Source organism: Felis catus, chromosome C1, assembly GCF_018350175.1.
Source record: "Felis catus isolate Fca126 chromosome C1, F.catus_Fca126_mat1.0, whole genome shotgun sequence".
NCBI lineage: Eukaryota > Metazoa > Chordata > Mammalia > Carnivora > Felidae > Felis > Felis catus.
In genome coordinates this window covers 11,909,100-11,931,712 of record NC_058375.1, presented here as the reverse complement: position 1 = coordinate 11,931,712, position 22,613 = coordinate 11,909,100, and the positions used below count along the sequence as shown (strand labels likewise).

General features: G+C 42.0%; 1 protein-coding gene across 1 annotated transcript in view; it reads left to right on the top strand.

Annotated features, from left to right (window-relative positions):
• The first annotated feature begins 7,420 nt into the window (after positions 1 to 7,420).
• Positions 7,421 to 22,613, top strand: part of FBXO42 (F-box protein 42) — a 98,529-nt gene continuing 83,336 nt past the window's right edge. Inside the window, exon 1 of the mRNA XM_011284587.4 lies at positions 7,421 to 7,554. The gene's annotated coding sequence lies outside the window, so the exon portion shown is untranslated. The remainder of the gene's footprint in view (positions 7,555 to 22,613) is intronic.

The following is a 22,613-nucleotide window of genomic DNA, read 5'->3' as shown; positions in this document are numbered from 1 at the left end:
TGATGTGCTTTTTTTTTTTTTTTTTTTTTTTAGGGCTTTGTAGTTGTAGAATGTTACCAGCAGAGGGAGATAGTTTCTTACAATTTTGTTATATTTGCCATTGCACCTTCACAAAGGAATTAGTTGGACATTCCTGAGACTGAATTTTCCAGGCGAGCAGAAAGAGACCTTGGAAACCATTTGAGCATGTTGCAAAGGAAATAGCTTTTGTTCCACTAAGGCTGGACACCAGCCCTAGATATAGACCCCTTGTGACCTTGGGCAAGTCCCTTCCTCATCTGTAAAATGAGGGGATGGGGCCAAATAAGTTCTGAAATCGAGGAAGTGGTGGTGATTTTCTTCGATTGGGGGGGAAAGTCCAAGAAGTTGCAGTAGTGGTACATGTAGATATTAGCAGATATCCTAAAACATGAGTTTCTCTTTCCTGTGAAATACATTTGATACACTATTCACATTTGGGACTTGTACTCAGAACTGCAGGCACCTTTGATACATCAGGTAAAACACTCTGATATGTGATAGGAATTAAGAGCAAAGCCCATAGTGAGGAAACTTTCCATCTAATGCACAAACTGATGCTAGGTAGACAGTTGTGTTAAGAAATAAATGGGAAAGCAAGCGAAAGAAAGAAAGAAAGAAAGAAAGAAAGAAAGAAAGAAAGAAAGAAAGAAAGAAGGAAAGAAACATCTTACCAATATTTAAAGTGTACATTACATGCCTTTTTGACCCAGCAGTTGCATTTCTAGAAAATTTCCCTGTGGATACATTTGCTCATATGCGAATAACAAAAGTACAAGGATATGCTTTGCTACTTTGTTTATACTCACAAAACAGTAGAGACAAATGTCCACCTCTAGAGAATTTATTTAAAAAATATATGAGGGGCACCTGGGTGGCTCAGTCAGTTAAGCGTCCGACTTCAGCTCAGGTCATGATCTCGCAGTTCATGGGTTCGAGCCCCGCATCGGGCTCTGTGCTGACAGCTCAGAGCCTGGAGCCTGCTTTGGATTCTGTGTCTCCCTCTCTCTGCCCCTCCCCTGTTCACACTCTGTCTCTGTCTCAAGAATAAATAAACATTAAAAAAAATTAAAAAAATAAAATTAAATTAAAAAAAATAAAAAATATATGGTACAGGGCCTCTGGGATGTCTGGGTGGCTCAGTTGGTTAAGCGTCCGACTTCGGCTCAGGTCATGATTTCATGGACCGTGGGTTTCGAGCCCCATGTCAGGCTCTGTGCTGACAGCTCGGAGCCTGAAGCCTGCTTCGGATTCTGTGCCTCCTTCTGTCTCTGCCCCTCCCTCGCTTGCCCTCTGTCTCTCTGTCTCAAAAATAAACATTAAAAAAATTGGGGGGCACCTGGGTGACTCAGTTGGTTGGGCGTCTGACTTTGGCTCAGGTCATGATCTCATGGTTTGTGGGTTCAAGCCCTGCGTGGGGCTCTATGCTGACAGCTTGGAGCCTGGAGCTTGCTTCGGATTCTGTGTCTCCCTCTTTCTCTGCCCCTCTCCCGCTCATGGCTCTGTCTCTCTCTCTCTCTCAAAAATAAATAAACATTCTTTTAAACTTATTATTTAAAAAAGGCAGCAAGGTAAAGAGCAGCATGTATAGCTTGCTGCTATATTTATTTATTTATTTATTTATTTATTTATTTATTTATTTATTTATTTATTATTTATTTATATGTTGTATGTGTGTACTTGTTTTGCTTTTTAAAGTAATCTCTACCCCAAACGTGGGACTCACAGCGTGGAGATCCAGAGACACATGCTTTTCCCACTGAGCCAACCAGGAGCCCCTATATGTGTATGTGTTTGCTGGCGTAAACATCTCTGGAAAGATACAAGGAATTTGTAACGGTAGTTGCTTTGGTGGAGGAAAGAGGTAGCTAGGGGACTGGCAGGATGGATTTAATTTTTGTATGTCCTTTTGCACCCTTTGAATGTTGCTCTATGCTTACAGCTTGCTTACTCTACATGGGTATATACATGAGAAATTACTTTCAGTAGTTGATTACTGGAATCGACTCTGGAGGAAAACTTTTCTTTTACACTTATTAGAGAGGCGACAGCCAGCCCTCTCGTCTCTTGTCTCATTGTATTCAATCATATCCCAATTGGCCTTCACCCTGCAGAGAGATTATTCTAAAATACTATTTTCATCACATAGCCTCCCTACCCCCAAATCTCCATGACATAGTTTTCCTGCTGATATTTCAGACCATATATAAACTGGCCTCAATCTTCTGTCCTCCTGTTTGTCAGAAGCAACATTGTATAGGGTTCAATGACCAAGGTTTTGAGGCTCAACACCACTCATCATCAGGGAAATGCAAATCAAAACCACAAAGAGACGCCACCTCACATTTGTGAAAATGGCTGCTATGAAGAAGAAAAGAAATACCAAGTATTGGTGAGGAAGTGGAGAAAAAGGGAGCCCTTGTGCACTATGGGAGGGAATGTAAATGGGTGCAGCCACTGTGGAAAACAGTATGGGTGTTTCTCAAAAAATCAAAAATAGAGCTACCATAACATCTAGCAATTCCATTTCTGAGAATCTATCCAAAGAAAACGAAAACATTGCTTCAAAAACATACATGCATCCTTATGTTCATTGAAGCATTATTTATAATAGCTAAGTGTCCATCGATAAGTGAACTGATAAAGGTGTGATATATTTGTACAATTGGATATTACTCAGCCATAAAAAAAAAAAAGAATTCAATTTTGCCATCTGTGACAACATGGATGGACCTAGAGGCTATTATGCTAAATGAACTAAGTCAGAGAAAGACAAATACCGTGTGATTTCAGTTTTTTATTTTGAGAGAGCGCACACATGCGTGTGCAAGTGGGGGAGGGGAGGAGAGAGAGACACACACACATAGGGACCGAGAGAGAGAGAAAGAGAGAATACCAAGCAGGATCTGCGCTGTCAGCACGGAGCCCGACTTGGGGCTCAATCACAAACTGTGAGATCATGACCCGAGCTGAAATCAACAGTTGGATGCTTCACCAACTGAGCCAACCAGGCACCCTTGTATGATTTCACTTACATGTGGGATCTAAAAAACAAAACAGGGACATCTTGCTGGCTCAGTCAGTGGAGCACGGGACACTTGATCTTGGGTTGTGGGTTCAAGCCCACATTAGGTGTAGAGATGACTTAAAAATAATTAAATAAACTTGAAAAAGTTAAAAAACAAAACAAATGAACAAACAAAACAGAACAGAAAGAAATTGATAGATACAGAGAAAAATCTGGTGGTTGCCGGAGGGAGGGGTCAGAGAGTGGGCAAAATAGGAGAAGGGGACCACAAGGTACAGACTTCTAGTTATAAAACAAGACACAGGGATACAATGTACAATCGGGAATATAGTTAAAAATATGTAACAACTCTGCGGTAACAGTAACACATAGTAGATATATTGTGGTGATCACTTTGCAATGTATACACATTTTGAATCATTATATCATATACCTGAAACCAACAGAATGTTGTGTGTCAAACTATGCTTTAGAAAAAAGTTCTGGAGGCACCCCTGTTGGCTCAGTCAGTTGAGCGTCCCACTTCAGCTCAGGTCATGATCTCTCCGTTTGTGGGTTTAAGCCCTGCATCAGGCTCTATGCTGACAGCTTAGAGCCTGGAGCTTGTTTCAGATTCTGTGTCTCCCTCCCTCTCTGCCCATCCCCCGCTCATGCTCTGTCTCTCTCAAAAATAAATAAACATTAAAAAAAAATTTTTTTTTAATTAAAAATAGGAGGGGCGCCTAGGTGGCGCAGTCGGTTAAGCGTCCGACTTCAGCCAGGTCAAGATCTCGCGGTCCGTGAGTTCGAGCCCCGCGTCAGGCTCTGGGCTGATGGCTCGGAGCCTGGAGCCTGTTTCCGATTCTGTGTCTCCTTCTCTCTCTGCCCCTCCCCCGTTCATGCTCTGTCTCTCTCTGTCCCAAAAATAAAATAAAATAAAAACGTTGAAAAAAAAATAAAAATTAAAAATAGGGGCGCCTGGGTGACTCAGTCGGTTGACCGTCCGCCTTCGGCTCAGGTCATGATCTCGCGGTCTGTGAGTTCGAGCCCTGCATCGGGCTCTGTGCTGACGGCTGGGAGCCTGGAGCCTGCTTCGGATTCTGTCTCCCTCTCTCTCTGCCCCTCCCCCGTTCATGCTCCGTCTCTGTCTCAAAAATAAATAAATGAGAAAAAATAAAATAAAATAAACAAAGTTCTGGAGATGGATGGTGGTGATGGTTCCACAATATGAATGTACTTAATACCAACAAATGCTACACTTAAAAAGGATAGGATAGTAAATGTTGTTTCCAAAAAAATTGGAAAAAATAATTAACAAAATTAACAACAACAAAGGCTTTGACGTAAAACCACGTGGGTTCAGACCTCTGCCTGTGATCATGGGTTGAGCTACTTAATCTCTGTATGCCTCAGCTTCTTTTTTCTTTTCTTTTCTTTTTTTTTTAAAGATTTTATTAAAAAAAATTTTTTTAACGTTTATTTATTTTTGAGACAGAGACAGCGCATGAATGGGGGAGGGTCAGAGAGAGGGAGACACAGAATCTGAAACAGGCTCCAGGCTCTGAGCTGTCAGCACAGAGCCCGACGCGGGGCTCGAACTCACGGACCGCGAGATCGTGACCTGAGCCGAAGTCGGTCGCTTAACCGACTGAGCCACCCAGCACCCCTAAAGATTTTATTTTTAAGTAATCTCTGCACTCAACGTGGGGCTTGAACTCACAACCCCAAGATCAAGCGCTGCATGCTTCACTGACTGAGCCAGCCAGGCGTCCCTCCTCAGTCTCATCAGCTGCAAAATAAGCCCCAAATGGCCCCTACTTAGCAGTTTGACTCATAAGACCAAACAATAAACGTCAGCTGTGATTATTTTTGACAATTTTGTTTTAATGATAATACTTTCATTCTTATCGCAATTTATCCTTTCATTTTGGTTTATTTACTTGCTTATTGTCTGTCTCTCCCAGTAACGTAGGGGACTTCCATGGGTTCCTCCACGAATATATTTAAAAATATATTACCAGGGGCACCTGGATGGCTCAATCAGTTAAGCGACTGACTCTCAATTTTGGCTCAGGTCACGATCTCACGGCTGTGAGATTGAATCCTGCGTCAGGCTCTGCACTGGCAGCATGGAACCTACTTGGAATTCTCTCTCTCTTCCTCTTCCTCTGCCCTTCCCCACTTGTATGTGCACACATGCATGCATGCTCTCTTTCTCGACATAAATAAATAAACATTTAAATAAAATAAAATAAATAAAAATATATTACTATGCATATTACATGGTTTGGCATATAGTAGGCACTCACTAAATATTTGCTGACTGAATGCTCTCTCAGTTGTCAAATTCCCAGCGTGTTCACTTATTCAACACATATTTAGCAAGTCTCTACTGTATGCCAATCTCTGTATTAGATAATAAAGCTGTGAACAAAACAGAGCAGTATCTGTTGTCTTTGAGCTAGGAGATTCAGGGTGGAGTAGTTCTATGTTTTAACCTGTTCTAACATGATCGAGCAGTTCCAAACCAATCCGGGCATCAGAAGCCCTAGAAAGTTTTAGAAAAAGTCTGAAGCGGGGTCTGAGGCCAGCCCTGAAACCTGCATTTTTAAAAGGAAGGAGTTAGTAGCCAGCTCAGTGTTTCTAACATTGAGCTCTATAGAGTATTTTGGTGGGTGGTAGGATTAGTCACAAACTCTATGGCAATTTTTATGCTTGGGTTTTTAATGACAAGATCACATTATTATATTATATTATATTATATTATATTATATTATATTATATTAATTACATGCTTATTTATTTTTGAGAAGGAGCAAGCAGGGGAGGGGCAGAGAGACAGGGAGAGAGAGAATCCCAAGCAGGTTCAGCACTGTCAGTGCAGAGAGCGATGGGGGGGCTCAAACTCATAAACCGCGAGATCATGACCTGAGCTGAAATCAAGAGTCAGTGGCTTAACTGAGCCATCCACGTGCTCTTTAATGACAGTATTTTACTATTTCTTTTGCCAGTTGCAATTGCCAAATTTCTCTTACACAGTGACATTTCCATGCTTCCTACCTGAAATACTTGAGGGTTTTTTTTTAACCTTTTAATGTTTATTTACTTATTTTGAGAGAGAGAGAGGGAGAGCAAACGGGGGAGGAGCAGAGAGAGAGGGAGAACAAGAATCCCCATCAGACTCTCCACCGTCAGTGCAGTGACCGACACGGGGCTCAAAGCCACAAACTGCAAGATCATGCCCTGAGTCGAAATCAAGAGTCAGATGCTTAACCAACTAAGCCACCCAGGAGCCCCGGAAAGACTTGAGTTTCTTAAATCGGTGCTTCTCATGCTGGGATTCGGTGAGTGTATCCCCAGGGGTTTCTGCATTATTCAAGTTTGAGGAACGTGCTTTCTGAGGCTGACCCAAGTCTCCTCAGTAGCACCTTGCCCTCCCTACTTGAGAGGGGACTTGGGTTCTGACCCAGACCTACGTCCTAAGAGGTATCCCAGAAGGTCCACTTTATTCCAGAGTGGTGGGCTGGCAGCTTAAGATTCCTCCAGTCTCAGGTACAAGGGGTGTAGACTGAAACCCTTGGGCTCTGTATCTCTGGCATTTCCTTAGACCACGCATGAGTTCATGAAGATTCTCACCTACACACCAGGTTGCTCCCTTGGAAGGGGTACTGGACCCCACCGCCTGGTGACAGTGATACCGTAAAGTATTGGAGCTTGTGAATCATATATGCCTATTCTGTCTTGCTTCCCCCACCCTCACCCTGCCCCTCAGATGTGTGGCCTTGAGAAAATATACTCATACGACTCTGCACCTCAGTTTTCCTCATCTGATAAATGGAGCTGTAGGAACAAGTCACACAGCGGTTGCTTCCGTTAAGGGACACTTCGACTGCCCGATCAAGGCACGTTGTTTCCCTTCTTCAGTTGACATCCAAGAGTACTTCCATTCACCACTGCCCTCCCTTGCTCCCATCAGGCCTCCGGGGGTCCAAATGAGTTCATTCCAGGCCAGGGGTCTATCAGTCCCAAGCCTCTGGGAAAACTGCCCAGTTGCCCCTAGGCAGTGCCAGAGAGGGTGGGTGCAGCTCTGAGGTCGGTGCCAGGGACCCAAGGAAGGCGGGCGCAGAAGCGCGACCCTTCGTTCACTCCAGCTTCACACCCGCAGGCGGCGTTCTAACCCCTGGAGAACCTCTGCCCAGGCCCGCAACCCTTCCCAACATGGCCGCACCATCAGGCCGCCTCGCGCGGGGCCGCCGCGCTGACGTATGTGCGAGCGCCTCCTCCGCGCCGGCCCCCAGCGCATGCGCATTCCGCGCTGTCTTCTCCTGGCCAGAGCAGCGGCGGCGGCGGCGGCGTTTGAGTGGAGGAAGATGGCGGCTCCGGGCGGTTCGGGGTCCCGCCAGCTGTGAGGCGCTTGAGTGCGGCAAGCGCGGCCTGAGGCGAAGCGCCTCTGCTCTGGCCCTGTCCCCGGCTCCCTCATCGCCGTCGCCAGCGGCGCGAACCCGAGAGCGTGGCGCGGGCTGGGCCAGGTGAGGCCTCTCCCCCTCCTGGGGCCGCGGCGGGGAGCCGGCGCCTTCTGCCCTTTATGCCCCAGGCCCGCAGGGGGCAGGGGGCGTCCCGGGTCCCGCGCTGGACGCGCCTCCTGCGCGGGGGTCGGTGCTGGCTGGCCTGGGGGCCTTGCTGTCGTCATCCTCGGCCTCCCTGGGTTGGGCAGGGAGGAGGAGTGCCCCTTTCCACCCGGCCCCTCTCCTCAAGCAGGGCGGTACACGTCCCCTCGCCGGGGCCACGAAAGGGGATCTCACCGGAGCAAGGATGGCTGTAGGGGTGTCAGGTAATCTTTCGCCCAGCCCCGGAATCCCGTAACGCCTTGCGCCGAGGAGCCGGAGCCCGGTGCCTTCCAAAATTGGGGCTGCGGCGAGGGGGCCAGCGTCTTTGAAGCTGCAGCTGCAAAGGAAAGATTTTGGAACTGGCTTTGAAAAATGAGACGCAAGCAGCCGGTCTCACCGCCTAGCTTTTCGAGGGTTCCTCCGGCGAAGTGGGAGCCGCGGGTCTCCTTGATTGAGACAGCCATCCACGTTGTGACTGTGAGAATTGTGCAAAGGGGACGGTGCAGGGTGGGAACGGGTCTGTAAGCGGAGAACAGCCCGTTCTGAGATCTTCGTGGTCTCTGCAGGCTCACTTAGGTGCTAGTGAAGCCTTCGTTTGGTTGAAACCTTTGTATTTTGGGGATTCGGCGTAGCCGGTTGCTTTTTGCCTGTTAAATCTCCCCGAATTTTATTAGGAAAATAAAAGCTGCTTTTCTTAATTGCCGAAGTCTTCGGAGTTTCGATGGTGGGATTCTGATTGCTCGGGGTGAAGATTCAGACGCCTTACCAGTTCTCACTTGCTGGCAGGGGCCTTGTGCTATGCCTGTTATTCCTTTCTGAGAGTAAGTTTTTGTTGTTGTGCAATTGCTAATTTGGAGATTCTGATTTCGTTTATCTCACGCTGGGAAGCCGGTTTGAAGCCTTGTGGTCTCTTCCTTGAAGGATGATGGAATCAGTTGGAATTGTGCTATATGGGCGTTTGTTGAGGCGATGGCTTTGGGCTTGGACACACCGACTACCTTTGTAACTTAAATTTGCTTTGCTTATGTTTAAAATGATGACATCATAGGTAAAGGGAGAAGGAAATTAGAGAGGGAAATGCCCCATTTACAACTGAACATTTACCATGCATCCTGAAAAAAAAGAAATAAAATGCATCCTGTAGCTTTTACAGCGAGTAGTGACTCTCTGTGTCAAATTCCTAACTTTGTGCATATTCATGTGTCTAATCTGATTGGGTGTCCTTTGTATTGTGTGTTGTCATTTTATACCCTGTAAACTGTTTGCTTTTGACAAACCCAGTATGAATCTTAATCTGTGTCGACCACGGATGTTTCCTTTACTTCAGAAAGCTTTTAATTGTTAAAATGACAACTGTTTGGTTTAATATTAGCTAATTCTTTGTCTGTTTTTTTTTTTTTTCCTTAAAGCCTTTCCCATAGAAATTTGTAGATTTTCTTAGTGCCTTCTATAAGGACGTAAACGTGAGCAGATAACGTCTTCATCGTAGAAAATTTGAGAGCCACTTTACATTTCAATTTGCTAATGAAGAGTCATGAAATTAATGCAGTAAAAGATCCCGATCGTTTGACATTATGCATCTTGGCATAATGTGTTGCATTGTTGTGCTAAATCATCACCAGGTATTGATGCAACTTCATGACACCCATGACATCATTCATTCTCCAGCGTTTGGCCTTTTGCAATTCTTTACCCTTCCAGAGTCACAAAAGAATAGGATCAGGGGAAAAAAAAATAGCTTAGGATGCTCTTTACTGTCTGATTTCTAAGAGCCTTTGTGTAACACTGCTTTATGTAGTTAAAACTCTCCTGTACGATTCAGGGCGGTGTGTGATTCCTACCTATTATGAAGAGCAGACACGGAAAATGCTAATAAAACCTCTGGGTTTTACAAGAATATTGAGGTCCCAAGGAGAAGGTATTTCAAAGATGAACACATACGTGATTATCTTTTGTGATTTCAGGGTTGTTTTAGTCTGTGCCTTAACAATTCTTTATAAAACCAGAAGCTGTCTGGTTAACTAATGCCTTTTCCACTCCCAAGATTGTGAGTCAAAAGAGGTGATGTTTTGTGAAAGTTCTTTGTAAAATAAAAGGTAAACGTAAGATTGATTATCCGATGATCGGTTTCATGAAAATCCCTACCGAGGGCCCTCTAAATATGCTGGGCATTTTGGGAAGTAGGCACTAATGATTCTAAGATAAGACGCCTTTTGATCTCAAGTTGCCTATAGTCTGGTTGGGGAGCCGGACAAGGAAACTGGTTAAGTATATTGTAGCGTAAGAAGTGAGAAGTGCACAAACTCCAACCAAGGGAGTCAAGGAAGGCTTCTCAGGACCAGGATTACTCCCCATTCTTTCCCGTTGCTGCAGAAAAATCTGCCTTTTGTGAGTGACTTGCTTTTTATAAGACCTTAAAAATTTTTTTATCGTGAGTTCTTTCCCCCTTTTATTCATTCAGTGTCATGACACCTCCCACACAGTATGCCCCAGGTATGATTTCTGCATTCTCAAAAATCCAACAGAGTCTTGGGAGAACCTGAGAGTGAGTCATACGCCAGGCAGCAAACACAAACATTGCAGCTGCAGTTAAAATATCTCAGATTACTGAATGGTGACAACGTTGGAGTGGTGCTGTTTTTGTTTTTGTTTTTGTTTTCTAAACTGGCACAAGAAGTACTGTATGATTTTATTTACTTTGATCATGTTTGGTTAATGTTTAGTTGTCAGTCCCTTAGAATCTTGATTATAAGTGGTTATTGGTACTGTCTCCCTTCTCCCAGTAATAAATTAAGTGAGAAAGTCCTTTGCCTTTTTGGGTGAAGTTGATAATTTAAACCAGAACTATACTAAGCTATTTTATAGAATCTACTCATGTAGATGGAGATTGCTTAGAATCTGTGATACTGAGTTTCTGCATCCCAGTACAGTTCCTCATCTTAGTACTGTGGTAGTTTTATAATTAATTAAGCATGTTGTCCCATATGTTGCAAAAATTTTGAGTTTTTGGATGTGTAGAATCTTTGGTGCAGTATTAATTGAATACTTACAATTTGGTAACACTCATGTTTACATGTTACCATGTAGACACTCAACACTAAAAATGAGGGATTTAATGCTGTGGTTGACAGAAAAGTGAAGGTGATGTGTTCACTTATTTTTTTTTTGTAATTGTGAGTTTGTTACATGTACAAGGACAATGGACAAGTCATTTAAAAGTTGCCCAGGGGTGCCTAGCTGGCTCAGTTGGTAGAGCATGGGATTCTTGATCTCGGGATTGTGAGTTCCAGCCCCATGTTGGGTGTAGAGATTGCTTTACAAAAATAAAATATTTTTAAAAACTTGCCCAGTATTGGGGCACCTGGCTGGATCATTTGGAAGAGCATGCAACTCTTGATTTTGGGGTTGTGAGTTCAAGCCCACATTGGGCATATAGCTTACTGTAAGCCAAAAAAAAAAGTGTTGGAAAAAAAACTAAATTGTTTTTAGTGACCTTCTAAATGTCTTATAAAACTATGACTTAGTGGTATTCCTGTAGTTTAATTTTACACTTCCTTACTCATGCATGTATTAGAAGGCAAATTTGCTTTGAATTTTGATTTGTTCTGTATGGAATTTCTATTTAACAGAATAGTTAATTCTTCAGTAATTTTTTTTTTTACATTTATTTATTTTTTTGAGAGACAGAGAGAGACAGCATGAGCAGGGGAGGGACAGAGAGAGAGGGAGACACAGAATCCTAAGCAGGCTCCAGGTTCTGCACTGTCAACACAGAGCCCGATGCGGGGCTCAAACCCACGACCCGTGAGATCATGACCTGAGCCAAAGTCAGACGCTCAACTGACTGAGCCACCCAGCCGCCCCTGGAATTTCTATTTTTTAATTTGTAAAGTTTTCTCCCAAGTTTTTATTTATTTATTTTATTAAAATTAAAGAAAATTATTCAGAGAGAGACAGAGACAGCACAAATTGGGGAGAGGCAGAAAGAGAGGGAGAAAAGAGAGAATCCCATGCAGGCTCTACATAGTCAGCACAGAGCCCACGAAACTGTGAGATCATGACCTGAGCTGAAACCAAGAGTTGGATGCTTAACCAACTGAGCCACCCAAGTGCCCCTTCTCCCAAGTTTTTAATTTAATTTTTTCCAGTGTCACTATGTTTTACTTCCAAAGCGGAAGTAATTTGTGGTGCTTTGATGCTTGTTTACTTATGATAAATATATAGATATTATATAAAGTATTGGTTGCTCATAAATTTTTACATAAAATTTTACTTTTCTGGACAGTAACTTATTTTATCTTCCAGTAATAAATAAATTTGAAGTAGTTCAGTTAATTTCAATAAAGGCAAACAAGATTTACATTTCAGCTATTAATATTCCTTTAGAATATTCAATATTTTGGATACTTTTTTAAAAAGTTTATTTATTTTTATAGTTTATTTTGAGAGAGAGAGAGAGAGAGAGAGAGCGAAAGTGAGAGCACTGAAGGGGTAGAGAGAGGGAAAGAACCATAAGCAGGCTCCACACCATCAATGTGAAGCCTGATGCAGGGCTCAAAGCCACGAACCATGAGATCATGACCCAGGCTGAAATTGAGAGTTGGACACTCTCGATTAGAGTTGGTTGGATTAGCCAACCAGGTGCTCTATTTATTTATTTTTGAGAGAAAGAGAATGCGGGAGAGGGGCAGAGAGGGAGAGAGAGAGAATCTCAAGCAGGCTCCACACCATCAGCCCAGAACCTGATTTGGGGCTCAATTCCACAAACTGTGGTCTGATCACCTGAGCCGAAATCAAGAGTTGGACACATAACTGACTAAGTCACTCAGGCGCCCCAAGGATACTTAAAAAAAAAATTTTTTTTTTAATTTTTAAGTAAGCTCTATGCCCATTGTGGAGCTTGAACTCATGACCCTGAGATCAAGTGTTACATGCTTTACCAACTGAGCCAGCCAGGTGCCCCTATTTAGGATATTTTTATTTCAACTATTTTAAGGAATTCATTGGTATGACATTATTTCCAAATTTGTGTTTCCCATGTTATTCTCATTTTATTTAAAATTTTTGTTTAATGTTTGGTTTATTTTTGAGAGAGAGAGAGAGAGAGAGAGAGCGAGCGTGAGTCAGGGAGGGGCAGAGAGAGAGAGAGGGAGACACTGAATCTGAAGCAGACTCCAGGCTCTGAGCTGTCAGTGCAGAGCCAAACAAGGGGCTCAAACTCATAAACCACGAGATCATGACCTGAGCCGAAGTCAGACACTTAACCGACTGAGCCATGCAGGCCTCCCTTGTTATTCTCATTTTAAATGCTTGGTTCATGTAGGGTGCCTGGTTCCTGGGTGGCTCAGTTGGTTAAGCGTCCAACTTCAGCTCAGATCATGATCTCACAGCTCATGACTTTGAGCCCCGTGTTGTCAGCTCTGCTGACAGTACAGAGCCTGCTTGGGATTCTCACTCTCTCCCTCTCTCTCTGCTGCTCCGGTCCATGTACTCTTTCTAAGTAAATAAATAAGTTAAAAAAAATAAATAAATAAAGGCTTGATTCATGTTGCTAATTGGGAACAGGAATTTTTTTCCAGAATGAACCTCTTGGTGCATTGTTTGGAGAAAGATTGATTTTTTTTAAAGTTTATTTATTTTGAGAGAGAGCGAGAGAGCACACACACTCATTGGAGAGGGGCAGAGAGAGGGAGAGAGAAAATCCCAAGCAGGGTCTGCACAGTCAGCACATAGCCCGAGGCGGGGCTTGAACCCACGAACTATGAGACCATAACCTAAGTCGAAGTCGCACACTTAACCGACGGAGCCACCCAGGTGTCCTAAAAACAGTTAAGATGGCGTGTATGTATGTTACGTATGTATTATCACAATAACAATTTTAAAAAAGGTAATTTAATAGTTTATATATGCTCTGTAGGATGGCCTAATAACCATTTATTTTAACATAGTAATTAAGATCCTAGGCTCTGGTCCTAGGTCGACTCAGGCTCATAGTTCTTCTTTCCTTAGATATGGACCTTAGCTTCTCTGTTTTTCATCTATAAAATGAGGATACTGATACCTATGTTGTGGGACAATTAAATGTGGGAATGTATGTGATCATCTTAGCACATTGCTTAGCAAAGAGTAAACATCCAAATCTTAGACGTTATTATATTGTTTTTTTTAATGTTTATTTTGAGACACACACACACACACACACACACACACACACACACACACACACACATGGTGTGCATGCGCACATGTCTGGGAGGCTGGATCCCACAACCACAAGATCATGACCCAAGCCGAAATCAAGAGTCGGATGCTCAACCAACTGAACCACCCAGGCACCCCTATTATGCTGTTTTTATGGAACATCGAAACTGGGACAGAGAGGGGTGCCTGGCTGACCCAGTTGGTGGAGCATGCGGCTCTTGATCTTGGAATTGTGAGTTCGAGCCCCAGGTTGGTTGTAGAAGTTACAAAAAATAAATAGCTAGGGCTCCTGGGTGGCTCAATTGATTAAGCATCCGACTTTGGCTTAGGTTATGATCTTGTGGTTCACGAGTTCAAGCCCTGTGTAGGGCTCTGTGCTGACAGCTCAGAGCCTGGAGCCCGCCTTGGATTCTGTGTGTGTGTGTGTGTGTGTGTGTGTGTGTGTGTGTGTGTGTCTTTCTCTGTCCCTTTCCCACTTGCACTATCTCTCAAAAATAAATAAATGAACATTAAAAAAAATCTTAAAAAAAAAAAAAACCGTGGTAACTCATTGCCTCTTTCCTCCACGTATCTTTTGAACTCTCTGACCTTCATTGTACCTTGCCTTGCCTCTTGTGTATATTATGCTCATTTGTACAAGAACATTCATCTTCCCAGGTAGGGAGCCTTCTATTTTTCCTTTTTCATTAACTACTGTCTGCAGCTCTGTATAGTGTCTCCTGTATGCCATACCACTGAACCACTTGTCCTTGTACAATTAGGTTAAAATTAATATCCAAGATGAAAATTGTGCTAATTAATTTCTGCCAAATAGCTTAAAAGGGATATATCATACAGTGTAATTCATATGTAATATTTTTAGTTCCCTGTTGGCACATTTAGTGCTTATGTATTAGGCACTCAGATACTCATTTAGAATATACTCTTTTTAAAAAAAAATTTTTTTTGACGTTTATTTATTTTTGAAACAGAGCATGAACAGGGGAGAGTCAGAGAGAGAGGGAGACACAGAATCTGAAACAGGCTCCAGGCTCTGCGCTGCCGGCACAGAGCCTGACGCGGGGCTCGAACTCATAGACAGCGAGATCATGACCTGAGCCGAAGTCAGACGCTTAACAGACTGAGCCACCCAGGTGCCCCTAGAATATACTTTTGATTCTTACAGATTTATGTTCCTCATGAGTTTTCTGAGATATTGTGTGATCCCAAGTATCTGTTGAATCTTTCTTGCCTTTTTGCCATTGAATGCTATAATGGGATAGGGAGTAGGGATGGTTCAAGGTAGTAGGGATACAATATACAAAACAGGCAAGGTTTTAATTTTCTGGATCTTACTTTTGAGATTGGAGAAACCAATTAATGAGTGAACAAAATCTGTGCTGACAGCTCAGAGCCTGGAACCTGCTTTGGATTCTGTGTCTCCCCATCTCTCAGCCCCTCCCATGCTCATGCTCTGTCTCCCTCTGTTGCTCAATAATAAACGTTAACAAACAAACAAACAAACAAACAAACAAAAGTACCCTATGACCCAGCAATAGCACTGCTAGGAATTTACCCAAGGGATACAGGAGTGCTGATGCATAGGGGCATGTGTACCCCAATGTTTATAGCAGCACTTTCAACAATAGCCAAATTATGGAAGGAGCCTAAATGTCCATCAGCTGACGAATGGATAAAGAAGATGTGGTTTATATACACAATGGAATACTACTTGGCAATGAGAAAAAATGAAAACATGCCATTTGCAGCAACATAGCTGGAACTGGGGGGTATTATGCTAAGTGAAATAAGTCAGTCAGAAAAAGACAGACATCATATGTTTCCACTCATGTGGATCTTGAGAAAGTTAACAAAAGACCATGGGTGAAGAGAAGGGGGAAAAAAAAGTTACAAACAGAGGGAGGGAGGCAAACCATAAGAGACTCTTAAATACGGAGAACAAACTGAGGGTTGATGGGGTATGGGGGAGAGGGGAAAATGGGTGATGGGCATTGAGAAGGGCGCTTGCTGGGATGAGCTCTGGGTTTTGTGTGTAAGCCAATTTGACAATACATTATATTTTTAAAAAGATTAGGTGGTTTAGAGAAGGCCTCCGTAAAAGGGTAATACAGAAGGCTGGAAGACACAAGGCTGAATGTTTAGTGTTCAGTTTTGGGGACAGAGAGAACACAACTGCAGAGGACTAAAGTAGGAACCAGGAACCAATGAGGATTCCTAAATTGCATTTGGCTGTTACTGAGTTTTTGCTTCTTAATCTAAAACAGCCCACCCCTCACTGACACCTCTCTCCCCTTTTCTTTCCCTAAATGACATTGGGTTTTTGAAGATACCAGTCTGGGGCGCCTGGGTGGCGCAGTCGGTTAAGCATCCGACTTCGGCTCAGGTCACGATCTCGCAGTCCGTGAGTTCGAGCCTGGCGTCGGGCTCTGGGCTGATGGCTCAGAGCCTGGAGCCTGTTTCCGATTCTGTGTCTCCCTCTCTCTCTGCCCCTCCCCCGTTCATGCTCTGTCTCTCTCTGTCCCAAAAATAAATAAACGTTGAAAAAAAAAATTAAAAAAAAAAAATGAAGATACCAGTCTGGTTCTCTGATAGACGTTTCCACATTTGTGATTTGTCTTAGTGTTTCCTTGTGTCATTTAACTACTTTATCCCCTTTTAAGACAACTCTAAAGGCTTGATTATATTTATATCTGCAATCCTTTGTCATACCCTATACTCATATCAAACTAGATGTCGTGTTTTTCCATGATAATGATGCAAAATTTGATCACTCGGTTAATGTGAAAATCTTGATCTTTGTATTGTAAAGCTTTCCCTTCACAGTGATTACGTGATCTATGGGGTGGCAATTTAACATAATGTAGTAAGTAAACTGTTTCTCACCTGTCTTTCACTTGTTGGTTTTAGCATCCATTAATGATCTTTGTTTGAATCAGTTGTTTCATTGGAGGTTGGAGCAGGATGATTATTATTACTCTTGGTTCCACACTTGTTAGCTGACAAGGAACCACCAAATGAGAATGAGCTACTAAAAATCTCTCCTAATCAGATAGAGTGTTTAATTCTTTGCTTTTCACTGTAGATTTTCTTAGTAAACAGTTGGTCACCCCAGTGGTGGCAAGTAAGTTTCTCTGCTTTTTTCTGCATCTCTGTAGGTACATGGATTTTTATTTATTCATTATTTCACACTTAGTTGCCGCCATTATTAGTCTTTTTGATGCTAATGCTCTCCCTGGTCTTTGGATTGTTTTCAGTCACAGCAAGATATCCCAGATTCACCTTGTACTTACCTAAAATCAGTCATTTTTCTAGGAAGGCCTAGTTTCATTTATAGGGAATGCCACTAGAAACCCAAGATCTGAGTGCTAGGGATGCTCATCGAGACTGGGTCTTCATTATTTGTTTTGTTTTCTTAGAAATGAGAACTTCATATTGGTATTTCCAGTTTAATTTGAACGTATTGCAGTTTTTTTTTTCTTTAGATTTTATATTTGTCTCTCCTTAACTGGAAATTTTGGTTTTTAAGTACTGTTCACATTTATTATTTGCTTTCTCTTCCAATAGACATAAGAAATTAAAAAACAGACAGTATCTATATTCTAACGAAATTACTGAGGCAAATTTAAGATTCCTTTGTGATTCTTTTTGCCCTTAACGTTCTGTCAAGATCCAGTCAAGAGAATGGAAAACGTACTGGGTATTCGAATAGAGGAGATTTAATGTGGAGAATTTGTGATGCAAGACAGTAAAAAAAGAGTCGGGTGTAGCTTAGAGATTCCTAGCTGTAGGATGAAAGTATTATCCCAAGAGTCAGGGGAACTTAAGGGGTAGGTGGTGTTACCAGAACTTTTGAAGAATGTGGAGGAGGGGTCACCACCTCAAGCTGCCACTTGCAGAGCCGGGACCATGAGGAGGACTTGCCAAGATGTGCCACATGGTTGGGGCCTGGACTGTCCTCTTACCCCTAAGTTTTGTTAGTTCTTAGTTTAGCCTTTTCAGGCTTTTTTTTTTGCGGGGGGGGGGGCAAGAATCAGCAAATATCTGCATATATTCTTTTTACTCCTTTCTTACACAAAAGGTTGCCATGTTATGTCCACTCTTCAGCGCCTTTCTTGCTGTGTCTTAGTGATCTTGTCATAACGGAGCAGGTAATCCTTAATCATTTTCACAGCATTTTTGTTATGTGGATGTGCTGGATTTGTTCTAGTCAGTCTTTGATAAACATCAGTAAGGAATGCTTTACTGCTGCTCTTTTGAAAATAGATCTTGGTGTGGTGTGTTAGAAGGAGGACTGAGACACAGGTTCTGTTTTGTTCCCTTAGGAAGTTGCATGTTTTCTGACCTCAGTTTCTCCTCACTGGCAAAATAAGGGTTCAGTTGCTCTATGATCTCTAAGATCTCCTGCTATATTTTATATTTTTCTGGAAATTTTATTAGCCATTTTTTAATTTTTAAAAATATTTTAAAATGTCTATTTTTGAGAGGGGGGCGAGTGGGGCAGAGAGAGAGAGGGAGAGAGAGGGAGAGAGAGGGTCCAAAGCAGGCTTCGTGCTGACAGCAGAGAGCCTCATAGGGGCTCGAACCCATGAACCATGAAATCATGACCTGAGCTGAAGTTGGACACTTAACCAACTGAGCCACCCAGGCACCCTTATTAGCCATATTTTAAACCTGTTGCTTACCAAAGTATGCCAGGCACAGGAAAACCATAAATGAGAACATTAAGCTAAGTTTTATTTATTTATTTATTTATTTATTTATTTATTTATTTATTTATTTATTTATTTATTTATTTTTAAAATTTTATTTATTTTTGAGAGAGAGAGAGAGAGAGAGACAGAGTGTGAGCGGGGGAAGAGCAGAGAGACAGGGAGACACAGAATGTGAAGCAGGCTCCAGGCTCCGAGCTGACAGCACAGAGCCCGATGCGGGGCTCGAACTCACGAACCATGAGATATGACCTGGGCCAAAGTCGGATGCTTGACTGACTGAGCCACCCAGGCGCCCCTTGAGAATTATTTTAAATTAATTTCAAAGCCTGATTTATCCTCTTTTTTAAAAAATGGAGTCATAGAATTGGATTCAAATTCTTATTTTTACAAAGTTGTGTAATCATGGGCAAAGTAATTTATCTGAGCCCTGTTTCCTCATCTGTAAAACATGACTGATCATATGCCCCTTACAGAGTTGGGGTAAGGCAGCTGGCACATACTCTCAATACCTGTTGATTCCCTTTCCGTTGATTATCTTGACACTAGCCACAATTTTTTACAGTTTATTTATTTATTTTTGAGGGGGGTTAGGGGCAAAGAGAGGGGGAGAGAGACAATCCCAAGCAGGCGCTGCAGTGTCAGCCCAGAGCCTGATGTGGGGCTCAAACGCACAAATAGTGAGGTGATGACCTGAGCTGAAGTCAACAGTCAGACGCTTAATTGACTGAACCACCCAGGTGCCCCTGACACTGGCCACATTTTAATGGTTACTCAAGAACTTGATACTCAGAGTCAGTGGGCTGGCAGCATTGACATCACCAGGGTTAGAATGCAAAAGTATGTCAGGTTGCACCCCAGGCCTATTGGGTCCAAGTCTGTAGTTTGATGAGATCCATGTTACAACTTGAGAAGCACTGGAACCTTAAGAGATTTCTAGTGAGATTTCCTCCTTTTTGTCTGAGTTCCTAATGATTTGGTGGTTCTTTGTGCCTTTGGCAGCTTGGTTTTGCTGTACACTATTAGCTGAAACTATTTTGTTTTATTATTTTTAAAGTTTTTGTTCTTTTGTGGGGCTCAAACTTACGACCCCGAGAACAAGAGTCACATGCTACACCGACTGAGCCAGCCAAGCACCCCTGAAACTGTTTCAGATGAAATATGTGAGCACCTGTTCAGGATAAAAGTTCAGTTGCAGAAATCTTTACATGCTATTATTAAATAGTATTATGATTAGGTTCAGCTAGATTTTTAAGCATTATGAGACATTCCAAATAATGCATGAAATATGTGTTTAAAGAATAATTATAAGTGAACACCTATGTAACCACCAACCAAGTCAAGAAATAGAATATTGCTAGAGACCAGAGGCACTCCAGTGCACCCCACCCTTGATTACATCCATTTATCTCTCTTGAAAGTAACCGCTATTCTTTTTTTTTTTTTTAAGTTTATTTTTTTAAAGTCTATTTTGAGAGAGTGTGAATGGGGGAGGGGAGGGTAAAGGGAGAGAGAGAATCTCAAGCGGGTTCTACGCTAAGGTGCCCCAGAAGTAACCACTATTCTTTCTTTTGTGATAATTTCCTTGCTTTTCTCGATAGTTTTATCACCTGCGTATGTATCTCTAGACAGTAGTTTAGTTTTGCCTATTTGTCAACTTTATGTAAAGGGGACCATACTTTATGTATTCTTTTGTTGTCTTCTTTTGCTCAATTTTAGTATATGTGCTGCCGAAGCGAGCACATCTTTTGCTCAATTTTAAAGTAGTGAAGCCAAAAACAAAAGTCTGACAAGTTTCAGTTTTAGAACAATTTTAATTACAGCGTTAAGCCTTGATGTTCAGTTGTCTTTGTAGAGCACCCGTTGATACAGAATTTGTTTCTGTCCTCTACTTAAAGATACACAGTTGTAACATGTAAACCATTTAGCACTTTGATTCTAGACATTACAAAATAGCTAGTTTTTTAATATTTATTTTTGGCAGGAATATTATAAAATCTCCTAGGTGTCTTTTTTTTTTAAGTTAGGCTATAGAATATTCTACTTTTAAATTTGTTTTTTTTTTTTTTTCCAACGTTTATTTATTTTTGGGACAGAGAGAGACAGAGCATGAACGGGGGAGGGGCAGAGAGAGAGGGAGACACAGAATCGGAAACAGGCTCCAGGCTCTGAGCCATCAGCCCAGAGCCTGACGCGGGGCTCAAACTCACGGACCGTGAGATCGTGACCTGGCTGAAGTCGGACGCTTAACCGACTGCGCCACCCAGGCGCCCCCTTAAATTTGTATTTTTATATTTAAAATTGGAACCATGTTGGATTTACTGAAAATTTGGAAGATATTTATTTGTTTGTTTGTTTATTTATTTATTTAAGAGAGTGTTCTTGTGCATGAGCAAGCACACACACATGTGCATATGGGAGGGGCAAACAGGGAGAGAGAGAGAATCCCAAGCAGGCTCTGTGCTATCAGTGCTGTCGCTGTATAGGTCCAGGCAGGGCTTGAACTCAGAAACTGTGAGATCATGACCTGACCCAAAATCAGGAGTTGGATGCTTAACCAACGGAACCACCCAAGGATCCCTGGCATGTGCATTTAAAATGTTGGCAGGTAACATTTAAAAAAAGATTTTAACAAGTATGGTTTAATTTTCCTTCACAGCCCTCAAGTTGATTGGAAATTTTGAATTAGGGAAAGGAAGGAAAAATAAGATAAAAAGAGAAGGAGGCAAAGCATAAGAGACTTAAATGCAGAGAACAAACTGAGGTTTGCTGGAGGGGAGTTGGGTGGGGGTATGGGCTAAATGGTGATGAGGATTAGGGAGGGCACTTGTTGGAATGAGCACTGGGTGTTATATGTAAGTGATGAATCACTAAATTCCACTCCTGAAATGTAACATATTACATTCTATGTTAACTAATGTGGATTTAAATAAAATTTAAGAATAAAAAGAAATTTTGAGTTATCAGTTATGTTCACTTATTCATTGTCTACTACTGCTAGTTACTAAAGGCAGTACATACATAATTAGATATAGAACCATACTTGCTGAGAAAGGTGTGTACCTGATTATCATATATGGTAGAAAGAAGGAAATATAAAGGGAATTCAGAAAAAGATCCCTTCTAGTTGGAGCAATCAGGGAAGGTTTTCTAGACTGGGTGGTGCTTGAGCCAGCCTTGAAGTATAGGCAGATTTGCATGTATGAAATTGTATCCCAGACAGAGAGCATCAAGGACAAGGGATCACAGAGGCAGGAGGAAGAGGCTCTATGGAAATTTAGTTTGTCAAATAATAGGACTAGGCTGGAGTGGGAGAAGCACACAAAAAGTGAGGTTTGACCCAGGTTGTGGTGACTTTAAAGTGTTATGCTAGCTGTGGATACCAGTTCCTCAAAAAAGTAAACATAGAATTCCCATATGATCTAGGAATTCCACATCTAGGTTTATATCTAGAAGGATTGAAGTAGAAATCCAGACAGGTATTTGTGCATCAATACTCACAGTAGCATATGCACAATAGCCAAAAGGTGAAAACAACCCAAATGTCCATTGACAGATGAACAGGATATTAAAATACAATGTTACAGCCAGCGTTCCGTATGATGAATATTCTTCAGCCCTAGAAAAGAATGAAATTCTGACATATGCTACAACATAGATGAAGCCTGAAGACAGTGTGCTAACTGAAATAAGGCAGACACAGAAGGACAAATACTATACCATTCTTCCTATATGAGGTACCTAGAACAGTCAAATTCATAGGGACAGAAAGTAGAGTAGGAGTTGTTGGGGCAGAGGAGAGGGGAGAAATGGGTTTGTGCTCAATAGATAGGGAGTTTCTGTTTAAGATGATGAAAAAGTTCTGGAGATGAATAGTGATGGTTGTACAATGTGAATGCACTTAATGCCATTGAAATATATATTTAAAATATTTAAGTGTTATATTTTATGTTATGTATATTTTACAATAAAACACGAAAAATGCAATGCTAAAGACCTTAAATGTTAAAGAGAAAGCATTTAGTAATTGATGAAAGTTTTTTTTTACTGAAGTATAATTAATATACAATA